The 11,716-nt window shown below is 42.8% G+C and overlaps 1 long non-coding RNA gene across 1 annotated transcript; it reads right to left on the reverse strand.

The window, feature by feature from the left end:
• Positions 1-7,543: 7,543 nt before the first annotated feature.
• LOC123085787 (uncharacterized) lies at positions 7,544-10,974 on the reverse strand. The gene is made up of 2 exons (XR_006439911.1): positions 9,563-10,974; positions 7,544-9,043 (listed from the first exon to the last, which is right to left on the reverse strand). It is a non-coding gene; the product is annotated as an uncharacterized lncRNA (long non-coding RNA).
• Positions 10,975-11,716: the final 742 nt, after the last annotated feature.

Genomic DNA, 11,716 nt, shown 5'->3' on the forward strand with positions numbered 1-11,716 from the left:
CTCCTTCCTCCTATATATACCTACGTACCCCCAAACGATCAGATACGGAGCCAAAACCCTAATTCCACCGCCGCAACTTTCTGTATCCACGAGATTCAATCTTGGGGCCTGTTCCGGAGCTCCGCCGGAGGGGGTATCCATCATGGAGGGCTTCTACATGAACACCATAGCCCCTCCGATGAAGTGTGAGTAGTTCACCTCAGACCTACGGGTCCATAGTTAGTAGCTAGATGGCTTCTTCTCTCTTTTTGGATCTCAATACAATGTTCTCCCCCTCTCTTGTGGAGATCTATTCGATGTAATCTTCTTTTTGCGGTGTGTTTGTTGAGACCGATGAATTGTGGGTTTATGATCAAGTCTATCTATGAATAATATTTGTATCTTCTCTGAATTCTTTTATGTATGATTGGTTATCTTTGCAAGTCTCTTCGAATTATCAGTTTGGTTTGGCCTACTAGATTGATCTTTCTTGCAATGGCAGAAGTGCTTAGCTTTGGGTTCTATCTTGCGGTGTCCTTTCCCAGTGACAGTAGGGGCAGCAAGGCACGTATTGTATTGTTGCCATCGAGGATAACAAGATGGGGTTTTCATCATATTGCATGAGTTTATCCCTCTACATCATGTCATCTTGCTTAAGGCGTTACTCTATTTCCATGAACTTAATACTCTAGATGCATGCTGGACAACAGTCGATGAGTGGAGTAATAGTAGTAGATGCAGGCAGGAGTCGGTCTACTTGTCTCGGACGTGATGCCTATATACATGATCATACCTAGATATTCTCATAACTATGCTCAATTCTGTCAATTGCTCAACAGTAATTCGTTCACCCACCGTAGAATACTTATGCTCTCGAGAGAAGCTACTAGTGAAACCTATGGCCCCCGGGTCTATCTTCATCATATTAATCTTCCAATACTTAGTTATTTCCTTTGTTTTTTTACTTTGCTTTTATTTTACTTTGCATCTTCATCATAAAAATACCAAAAATATTATCTTATCACATCTATCAGATCTCACTCTCGTAAGTGGCCGTGTAGGGATTGACAACCCCTTATCGCGTTGGTTGTGAGGATTTATTTGTTTTGTGCAGGTGCGAGGGACTCGCGCGTAGCCTCCTACTGGATTGATACCTTGGTTCTCAAAAACTGAGGGAAATACTTACGCTACTTTGCTGCATCATTCCTTCCTCTTCGGGGAAAACCAACGCAGTGCTCAAGAGGTAGCATAGGTCTCCGGCGGAGCAATTCCGCCGGGGACACTTTCCTCTGGGAGGGAGAAATCGAAGCCATCAACATCACCAACAACCCTCTCATCGCGGGAGGATCGATCTTCATCAACATCTTCACGAGCACCATCTCATCTCAAACTCTATTTCCTTTACATTAAGAGCTTGCACATCCTAAAATAAAAAGCGCATGATAACCTTTGCTTCCCTTTGCGAAGGGCCTATTTTTACTTTTTGTATTTATTTTCTATGCAAAAGTCAATAGTGTTCTTCTCTATTACTTTTTTCATTTTTCTCTTTGCAAGAATCATGTGGTTGGGAAAGATCCAGGCACATATATCCAGATGGATATTAGTAATCATGAGTTATTATTGTTGACATTACGCTTGAGGTAAATAAGTTGGGAGGTGAAACTATAAGCCCTTATCTTTAGTTGTGTCTGATTGAAACTCTTCCTCCATATATATGTCACGAGTGTCAGCAATCATAGAAGACTAAATGATAGTTGAGTATGTGGACTTGGTAAACAAAAAGCTCTCACATGAGACCCTTCCTGAGAATATGATGAATTGTAATTGTTTCATTGACTAAAAACATAGTTTGTTGGTTTTCACAAAAGTTTATGCTTTATACTTCGTTATTGTGATGAATTGTTACTTAATCATGAGAAGTTTTATGAATATATTGAAGGAAATGTGCCCTAGAGGCAATAATAAAGTTGTTATTTTATATTTCCTTATTCATGATAAATGTTTATTATTCATGCTAGAATTGTATTGATCGGAAACCTAAATACATGTGTGAATACATAGACAAACATTGTGTCCCTAGTGAGCCTCTACTTGACTAGCTCATTGGTCAAAGATGCTTAAGGTTTCGTGACCATGGACATGAGTTGTCATTTCATAACGAGATCACATCATTAGGAGAATGATGTGATGGACAAGACCCATCCGTTAGCTTAGCATATTGATCGTCCAGTTTTATTGTTATTGCTTTCTTCATGTCAAATATATATTCCTTTGACTATGAGATTATGCAACTCCCGAATACTGTAGGAATGCCTTGTGTGCTATCAAACGTCACAACGTAACTGGGTGATTATAAAGGTGTTCTACATGTATCTCTGAAGGTGTTTGTTGAGTTGGCATAGATCGAGATTAGGATTTGTCACTCTAAGTATCATAGAGGTATCTTTGGGCCCTCTCGGTAATACACATCATAAGCTTGCAAGCAAACGAATAAGTAGTTGGTCACGAGGTGATGTATTATGGAACGAGTAAAGAGACTTGCCGGTAACGAGATTGAACTAGGTATGAAGATACCGACGATCGTATCTCGGGCAAGTAACATACCGATAGACAAAGGGAATAACATATGTTGTCATAATGGTTCGACCGATAAAGATCTTCGTAGAATATGTAGGAGCCAATATGAGCATCCAGGTTCCGCTATTGGTTATTGACCGGAGAGGTGTCTCAGTCATGTCTACATAGTTCTCGAACCCGTAGGGCCCGCACGCTTAACATTCGATGACGATATTGTATTATATGAGTTATGTGATTTGGTGACTGAATGTTGTTCTGAGTCCCGGATGAGATCACAGACATGACGAGGAGTCTCAAAATGGCCGAGAGGTAAACATTGATATATAGGACTATAGTATTCGGACACCGAAAGTGTTCCGGAATGTATGGAGTATTTATCGGAGTACCGGGGGGTTACCAGAACCCCCGGGGGAAATACATGGGCCATATGGGCCATGAGAGGGGAGCACACCAGCCCACAAGGGGTGGTCCCCCCTATGGCAGATGTCTGAATAGGAGAAGGAGAAGAGGGGGTTCGCCCCCCTTCCTTCTCTTCTTCTCCCTTCCTTTCTTCTTCGATGGAAAAATGAAAGGGGGCGCCACTTGGGGAAACCCCAAGTAGGATTCGGATCCTACTTGGGGCGCCCCCTGGCTGCCTTTCCTTCCCTCCCACCTATATATATGTGGGGAGGGGGCGCCTAGAACATACAACATCTATTGTTAGCCGTGTGCGGCACGCCCCTCCATAGTTTACACCCCCGGTCATTTTTTCGCGGTGCTTAGGCGAAGCCGTGCGAGGATCACTTCACCATCACCGTCACCATGCCGTCGTGCTGACGGAACTCATCTACTACCTCGACAACTTGCTGGATCAAGAAGGCGAGGGACGTCACCAAGCTAAACGTGTGCAGAATTCGGAGGTGCCGTACGTTCGGTACTTGATTGGTCGGATCTAGAAGAAGTTCGTCTACATCAATCGCGTTGTCAAACGCTTCCGCTTACAGTCTACGAGGGTACATAGACAAACTCTCCCCCTCATTGCTATGCATCTCCATGGATAGATCATTGCGTGTGCGTAGATTTTTTTTGTTTTCCATGCAACGTTTCCCAACATATATATTACTTCTATGATAATGTTCATGATGCTACTATGTTTGTATTTGGTTTTTATCGACACCTCTCTCTCTCTCTCTCTCTCTCTCTCTAAACATTTGGTCATGATTATCGATTTTGGCTTTCGCTTGAGGACAAGCGAGGCCTAAGCTTGGGGTCCATTTTGCATCATGTTTTCCTACTAATATTTATAATTTATTGATCAATATAACACTTTGTGATGCAATTCTAATGCCTTTTATCTCTTAATTCGCAAGATTTACATGAAGAGGGAGATTGCCGGCAACTGGAATTCTCGACCTAAAAAAGCTGCATCAAAGATACCTATTCTGCAGAACTCCAAATGACCTGAAATTTTACGGAGAATTTGTATGGAATATATAAAAAATACTGGAGCAAAGAAGTACCAAGGGGGCCCACCAGTTGCCCGTAAGGCAACAGGGTGCAACCACCCCCTGGGCACGCCCTGATGCCTTGTGGGGCCCCTGGCAGGCCTCCGGCTCCCATCTTCTGCTATATGAAGGGTTTTGACCTAGAAAAAATCAAGAGAAGACTTTTGGGATGAAGCTCCGCCGTCTCAAGGCGGAACCCGAGCAGGAGCACTTTAGCTCTCTGGCAGAGCGATTCCGCCGGGTACACTTCCCTCCAGGAGGGGGAAATCTGTTGGGGAACACAGTATTTAAAAAAATTCCCTACAATCACGCAAGATCTAACTAGGAGATGCATAGCAATGAGAGGGGAGTGTGTGTCCACGTACCCTTGTAGATCGAAAGCGGAAGCGTTTAGTAATGCGGTTGATGTAGTCGAACGTCTTCGCGATCCAACCGATCCTAGCACCGAACATACGGCACCTCCCTGTTCAGCACACGTTCAGCACGATGACGTCCCTCGAGCTCTTGATCCAGTTGAGGACGAGGGAGAGTTCCGTCAGCACGACGGCGTGGCGACAGTGATGATGAAGTTACCGGCGCAGGGCTTTGCCTAAGCACTACGACGATATGACCGAGGTGTGTAACTGTGGAGGGGGGCACCGCACACGGCTAAGACAATTGATCTTGTGTCTTTGGGGTGCCCCCTCCCACGTATATAAAGGATGGGGGAAGAGGTGGCCGGCCCAAGGGGGCGCGCCAAGGGGGGAGTACTACTTGGACTCCCGGTCCAAGTAGGATTCGCCCCCCTGCCCTTTCCTATTCCAACTAGGAGAAGGAGGGAAGGAGGAAGACGGGAGAAGGAAAGAGGGGGGCACCGCCCCCTCCTAGTCCAATTCGGACCAGCCCATTGGGGGGGGGAGGCGGCCACCCCTCGAGGCCCTTCTCTCCTTTCCACTAAAGCCCATTAAGTCCCATTACTTCCCCGGGGGTTCCGGTAACCTCCCGGTACTCCAGAAAATACCCGAAACACTTCGGAACCATTCCAGTCTCCGAATATAACCTTCCAATATATCGATCTTTACCTCTCAACCATTTCGAGACTCCTCGTTATGTCCATGATCACATACGGGACTCCAAACAAACTTCGATCATCAAATCACATAACTCATAATACAAATCGTCATCAAACACTAAGCGTGCGGACCCTACGGGTTCGAGAACTATGTAGACATGACCGAGACACATCTCCAGTCAATAACCAATAGCAGAACCTGGATGCTCATATTGGCTCCTACATATTCTACGAAGATCTTTATCGGTCAATCTGCATAACAACATACGTTGTTCCCTTTGTCATCGGTATGTTACTTGCCCGAGATTCGATAGTCGGTATCATCATACCTAGTTTAATCTCGTTACTGGCAAGTATCTTTACTCGTTCCATAATGCATCATCCCGTAACTAACTCATTAGTCAAATTGCTTGCAAGGCTTATAGTGATGTGCATTACCGAGAGGGCCTAGAGATACATCTCTGATTCATGGAGTGACAAATCCTAATCTCGATCTATGCCAACTCAACAAACACCATCGGAGACACCTGTAGAGCATCTTTATAATCACCCAGTTACGTTGTGACATTTGATAGCACACAAGGTGTTCCTCCGGTATTCGGGAGTTGCATAATCTCATATCAGAGGAATATGTATAAGTCATGAAGAAAGCAATAGCAATAAAACTAAACGATCATTATGCTAAGCTAACGGATGGGTCTTGTCCATCACCTCATTCTCTAATGATGTGATCCCATTCATCAAATAACAACACATGTCTATGGCTAGGAAACTTAACCATCTTTGATTAACGAGCTAGTCAAGTAGAGGCATACTAGGGACACTTTGTTTTGTCTATGTATTCACACATGTACTAAGTTTTCGGTTAATACAATTCTAGCATGAATAATAAACATTTATCATGATATAAGGAAATATAAATAACAACTTTATTATTGCCTCTAGGGCATATTTCCTTCAGTATCCTACTTGCACTAGAGTCAATAATCTAGTTCACATCGTCATGTGATTTAACACCAATAATTCACATATTTATGTGATTAGTTCACATCTCCATATGACTAACACCCCAAGGGTTTACTAGAGTCAATAATCTAGTTCACATCGCTATGTGATTAACACCCAAAGAGTACTAAGGTGTGATCATGTTTTGCTTGTAAGAGAAGTTTAGTCAACATGTCTGCCATATTCAGAGCCGTATGTATTTTGCAAAAAAAAATGTCTACAAAGCTCTGCACGGAGCTACTCTATCTAATTGCTCCCACTTTCAATATGTATCCAGATTGAGACTTAGAGTCATCTGAATCAGTGTCAAAGCTTGCATCATCGTAACCCTTTACGATGAACTTTTTGTCACCTCCATAATCGAGAAATATCTCCCTAGTCTTCTAAGGATATTTTTGACTGCTGTCTAGTGATCCACTCCTGGATCAATATCGTACCCCTTTGCCAAACTCATGGCAAGGTACATGATACGTTTCCAGCGTATCTATAATTTTTGATTGTTCCATGCTATTATATTATCCACCTTGGATGTTTTATATGCACTAGTAAAATGCCCGTGCGTTGCCATGGGAAACAACAATGAAACATTGGTTTCTAAAATTCTTGCTCATCCATTATTGCGAAAAAAGAGTCTTTTCTTGTAAAGCCAATATTTGAGGTCAACAAGACTTCATTAGGATTTTCACTTCCGAACTGGCCCTAATTTTTACCGGTAGAAGCTTTGGTGTTAACTTTATCCAAAAATATAATATATGATCGGATATGAGCTTATTTTCACCAGCAATTGTTATGAAGCTATGCTGCTCGCTGAAGCTGGTCTTTGGCAATCGATGGGCGGTGTTCGTCGCTCTGGTGACTCTTCAGGCTGAAGTGCAACCTTTTAAGGCGATGGGTCTGTCTGCGCGCCTCTTTCTTCCTTCTAGGGCTATGCTAACATGGAGGCATTGTTTCTTCTATGTGAGGGCTATGTATGGCCTCGAGCCATACTGCCATAGCAACCTCGTTGCCCCAAGTGGCTCGTCCCTGACGGCGGCGAGATGCAACCTACACCGACGCAAGGACCTGATCATGTTTTTGTCTCTCAGTTTGAGGTCCTTTTTTGTAAAAGTCCATCGACTTGTTATCTATTTTCTTGTTTCTTTAGGGCTTGGATGTCATATTGATGTATCATGTTATTACGATGATAATAAAGCTTCGGGATCCCTCCCTGTTAAAAAAACTCTGGTAATAACGCCTGTAAATAAATAATGTTTTTCACTTGTATACTCTGCATGTATTCTTACGTCAAGCTCCCACATAGATATAAAATTACAGCCATGTGATATTCAATCACCAATTCTATTATTTGTCTAATGAAAATTTTTATTCTATTTTTCTTCTGGCTCTACGGACAATAGGAAGGTCACAGCAACCAGATTGTTATACTCCGTACAAATATCATCCTTACTAAAAGAAAAATGTGGTACATTACCACTACATCTACAATCCATATGACAAACAATAGTGGCCCGTAGCTCGTACAAGTGCAGTGTCCATGTTAGAAGGTTTAGCACACTTTCCTGCTCCATCCATGCTACAGTTGAGTACTGCAATATGAGTGGCAAAGTACAACCTTACAACTGTATTTCAAATAGGCATAAGAGGGAGAATATATTGCATTACTTCTGACCCTCCAGGAATGTCTCTTCCTTGATGGTTCCAATAAATTGATATCCTTGTTTGACTACTTCTATAAGAAATATAATGTTCCAATAAATTGGTGTCCAGGTTTGACTACTTCTATAAGAAACTTAATTACTTCATGTAGTGTGTAGACACTTGAAGAAACATGTGCTATCTCATTCCAAGAAATACTGGAGGACTAATAGACATAGCCCTAGGCTAGTTGAAGTGGTTTCTGAAAAAGAAAATCATGACATTACAAATTGAAGTTGTCCACAAGAGAAATACCAGTTTAATTTGACACAGAGTTACAATACTGGAGAAACTGGGATTTACAAAGTAACTTCGAACTAAATAATATAGCAAAATCAGGTTAAAAGGATTCACTTATTTCTGTTCTGAAAAATCTACGCATCATGTAAAATTCTAAATAAGTGCAGAATTTGTACAGTTAGAAATAGCAGACTTGCGACACACTAACCAGATTATCGTGATGGAGCTCAGACTTGTAAGGCATTATAGATGGCAACACTGTCCATGTGAGTGACACAACTTAATGTACCTTTGTTCAAACTTATAGTTTTGCGGGACATTATAAATGGCTTTAAAATCCAATTATGCTCTACCCTGCAAGCAGCCCACACTTGTGTTTGAAAACAAATATCTCCTGGATGAACCAAGTCGCAGGATACACAAGCATCCAGATTATGGACGGATAATATAAAACATCTAGCTTGACAATGCACTTGTTCCTGGAGTAACCCGCAACAAAAACAACCATTCCTTTCCATATACTATTAAATTTGAGACAGTGGTTTGCTCTGCTTCAGGTACTGCTACAGTGTAAGGATCGAGATTCTCTATGGTTCTTCCTTGTCTACAAATAGAAAGGAATAAGAAGAAAGATATCCTGATCAATGCTATTGACAAAATTATGTGAAGTCCTTCTATCTCAGGCAAACTAACGGCGATGTTTCCCTACCACCATGATAGAGGAAGATAAATTAGGAACGTAAATAATCATCTTGCGTAAGCTGTGACTATAATCAAATATATTACCACAGAACACGAAAAGCCCTGGAGATGTCGTGTAAATTAAAGTGATCAAGAAATAAGCTACAAACTAATTAGGACCATCAACTTTTTATACTGGAAGAGTTCATCTCTTATTACCTCTTTTTCATCGAGCCCACCTGATTTGGTTTCATATATAGATTGGAGTAGCAACTTGATCTCAACTGCTAAAGTAGACCCTTCCTTACATTCTATCTTTTATGGCAGATTACTACAAGGGTAAGTTGACCAAGTCAGAAAAACGCTGATAATTCCTTGACCATGGTAATGAATAAACTATAATGGAAATACGAAAATCAGTTAGTAGAAAATTAGTTTTATGAGGAGCAAGACATTTGTGAGCAAAACTGAGTTGCAGTTTATAAAGTTGCAGAATTAGAGAAAGAAAATGCTTTGAAACCGATAGTTGTAATGAAGAAGTACTGAATATAAGTTGCAACTGTGAGATTGTTCACTTTGCATAGGTTTTACTTGTGCGTGCGGAGAATAATTTCAATTCCAGTTTATGGTTCATGTATATGGAACACCTTTAGCCCAGCACCCCACAGGACTTGAGCGACCCACACATCAATCACCTAGTGTACTATCTTTAGAATCACAAGCATATCTGCATGTAAGTGCTGCCAGTATCCTAATAAAATAGCCAGGAATGACAACATCAAGTTCCCGACTGTCTTAACTAACAGACAACAATAGTTCCACTTCCACATGGTAGTTGAAGTTGACTGACCTAGTAATAGAATCAAACGATGTGCTTATAAGAATGATTTCTGTCAAGTCATGAGCAATTCTCTAAACTGGATTTCAAAGTTCACCAGAGCTTTGCTGAAAGACTCCAGTGCAGCGATGAGGACAGAGGAAGCTTCTTCTGTGTCCATGGGATCATCATCTTCAGTTTCTGATTCATCCTGTGACAAAGAGGGATTTCAGTGTAAGAAAGAAATTGAAGTGTATGTACAGACAAAAAAAATTGTGCAAGGCTACAGATTCTGATGATACAACATCAATTTACTTAAGCTCTTACACAAGAGTAGTGAAGGTCAAGGTGAACCTAAGGAAATATCATACTCAGCAAAAAAAAGTTGAAAGAAGACGATCAAATTAAAATCATGTAACTAAATACATAGAAGAATCCTCTTATAAATAAATCAGGCAACCAATATTTTGTCCGATATTCAAAGAGCTATGTTTGAATGAATCTTCTATATTATACGATGCTCTATGCCAACAGATAAATGAGAGAAAAAAGAGTGTTATTAAAATTGTATGCATGCCTTATATATACCAAGGGTCGTTCTTGAGAAAAATTGTGGCTCATGCCTCATGACATTTAGAAAAAATGGATAATATGTAGGTGCTAGCACTTTCCAGAAGGTACAAACCTTACAGGTTCACTCAAGCAAATACCACAAATCATATAATCGCACAACAATGGTTCATAGAATTACAGAAAAATTGAGAGAGAGAGAGAGAAGCAACAACAGGTTGGAGTTCAGAGAAGAACTGCATCAACGGGTTTGAGAAGAGCTTCAGAAGAAGTGCAGCAACAACAGTGCTAGGAGAGATGGGACAGCCACAGGCAGCAAGGAGCAGAGAGGAGAGGTAGCAGCGGACAGAGAATCGACAGCAGAGAGATGGAGTTAGAAGAGTAGCAGTAGGGACGTGGGGGAAGAGAGATGCAGCGGCAGAGCGGCGCCACCGCCGGCGACTGCCTCCCTCACCCTGCGCCCCTTCTCCTTCTCATTTATTCCTCTCTTTCCTCTCCCCCTCACGCCATGTCTCTCTCTCTTTCTCTAGATGAGCAGGACACCGTCTCCATCGGACCAAGCTGCCACACCAGCCGCCTGAACCCTCGACGCCGCGCCCGGATTCGCCATCTTCCTCGTGCCGCCCGCCGCCCGCCTACCCATTCCGGTGAACTCTAGCATCGCCTGCCCATTTCGATGGAGTCTCCCAGATGATGAAGAGCGGTGACGGCGAAGGAGGAGGAGAGAGAGGAGTTGGGGGAAGGTGCGGCGCCGGCGTCGAGTGTCGCAGGTGGTGGAAAGCCGCTGGGGCGGTGGCGGCATGCGGCGGAGGGGCGAGGGCCGACTGCGGCGGCGCGCTGGAGGTGGAGACGGGGGAGGTAAGCTTTTTTTTCTTTTCCATCGCCCGTACCAGTTCGTTTTGACATATTAGGAGGACTGCGGGTTAATTTCTAAAAAATGAAGGGACTTTTATGCAAAAGTGCCGACGACGTAAGCAATCTGTGGTTTATTTTTATTAGTAGGGAGAGATTTATATGCTATTTTATACTCCCTCCGTTCGGAATTACTTCTCGCAGAAATAGATGTATCTAGATGTATTTTAGTTCTAGATACATCCATTTCCGAGACAAGTAATTCCAAACAGAGGAAGTATGATTTTTGGGACTAACCTATTAACCTAGAGCCTAGCGCTAGTTTGTGTTTTTTCCTTGTTTTTGAGTATTGCAGAAAAGGAAAATCAAAGTCCAATTGACCTGAAATTTCATGGAGATCATTTTTGGACTAGAAGAAGCGCATGGAGTACCGGAGATGGGCCAGAAGAGTCCCGAGACCACCATGAGGGTGGGGGGCGCGCCCTACCCCCCTTGGCGAGCCCCCCTACCTCGTGGCCACCTCGGGGACCCCCCTGACTTGTTCCCGACTCCAACACCTCTTATATAACCCCAAACTTCCAGAAAGAAACCTAGATCGGGATTTCCGCCACCGCAAGTCTCTATAGCCACCGAAAACCAATCTAGACCCGTTCCGGCACCCTGCCGGAGGGGGAATCCCTCTCCGGTGGCCATCTTCATCATTCCGGCGCTCTCCATGACGAGGAGGGAGTAGTTCTCCCTCGGGGCTGAGGGTATGTACCAGTA

This window comes from Triticum aestivum, chromosome 4A (genome assembly GCF_018294505.1).
Source record: "Triticum aestivum cultivar Chinese Spring chromosome 4A, IWGSC CS RefSeq v2.1, whole genome shotgun sequence".
NCBI classification, from domain to species: Eukaryota; Viridiplantae; Streptophyta; class Magnoliopsida; order Poales; family Poaceae; genus Triticum; species Triticum aestivum.